Source organism: Carlito syrichta, unplaced genomic scaffold (assembly GCF_000164805.1).
Source record: "Carlito syrichta isolate Samal-C Ts95f unplaced genomic scaffold, Tarsius_syrichta-2.0.1 Scaffold303806, whole genome shotgun sequence".
NCBI lineage: Eukaryota > Metazoa > Chordata > Mammalia > Primates > Tarsiidae > Carlito > Carlito syrichta.
The window spans coordinates 200,225-201,450 of NW_007247902.1; the positions used below are offsets into that span (position 1 = coordinate 200,225).

At 43.8% G+C, this 1,226-nt stretch overlaps 1 pseudogene; it reads right to left on the bottom strand.

Moving 5' to 3' along the window:
- Nucleotides 1-674: 674 nt before the first annotated feature.
- On the bottom strand, nt 675-1,004 carry LOC103261611 (annotated as a pseudogene).
- Nucleotides 1,005-1,226: the final 222 nt, after the last annotated feature.

Here is a 1,226-nt window from a genome sequence, read left to right on the forward strand (position 1 = left end):
ATTTTATCATTTAAAAAAGTTGTTTTATAAAATAAAGTTCTGGTTTATTGTTGGACAGCATTGTTTCACACATACATCAAACATACATCAAACAGGTCAATTAAATAAATAATAAATACACGACAACTTCATAGACAAAAAAGAAACTATATATTTGACTTTTTAAAACTTTATCATACAAACCAACTGCTTGGAATAAGATTTGTAGTTGTTGTTATTGTTGTGCTTTTTTTTTTTTTTAAACAAGTTTTTTGTTTTCCTCCTTCGAGAGTATAATGAACATGGTCACACCACAAGTAAAGCCAAAAGTAAGACAGAGAATGCTCTGGAGGCAGGTTTGGTTATCCCAGACTTTTCAAATTGGCTGACCCCTAACAATATGTACAAAAATCTAAAATGTAAATAAAAAATGCAAACACATTTTCTTTTTAAAGTACTTCTAAGACAAAAAGCGGGGCCTTGCAAGTTTCAGTTCTTTTCCTTCCGGTGCTGCAGATCCTGCTGGTTCTGGTGCGGCCGTGGAGCCCACGTGTCATCCGTGGGTGGCGCCGCCTGCGGTGGCTGGCCGGCTTCTCTACTCGCAGGTGACCACGTTAGATTCTAAGGAAGGAAGTGGAGGGTGAGTAGGTCACCGCGGCCTTTTTTTAAAAGTTCAGCTTTTCCTCTTTTGTTGTCTAGCCATCCTCATGGGTCTTCCACTTCTTGGTATCCTCATCGTCATTCTCATCATCTTCAGCAGTCCTTTTGCCCGTAGCGGCCTCAGCTTCCTCATCTTCGTCTCCATCCTCTTCCTCACCATGATCTTCTTCTTCCTCCTCCTCTTCCTGGCCACCTTCTTCTTCCTCGTCTGCCTCATCATCAAATTCCTGCTCCCGGATTTTCTCATTGGCATTCCCATTAGCAGGGGCATCGCTTCCTTGCCGCCTCCTCTTCCTGTCCACCTTCTTCTACTTTAAGTCCCCGGTGGTGATCTCGGAGCTGGCGTCCACAGCTGCATGTGACATGGTGGGGCACGCCGGTGTGCCCATGCAAGGGACTAATATGGAACATAGGAGGAGTTCGGAGACTCAAGTTAAAGCTGTCGAAGCCACACAGCCAACTGAGAGCCAGACCAGAAGCAATGCAAAGATGGCTTTTCGGAGCAGCCCATCGGTAAACTTGACATTTTAGATAATAGGATGCACCAACTCTGGAAATCAGAAGACTTCCTCTCCTTCAATTAGGGT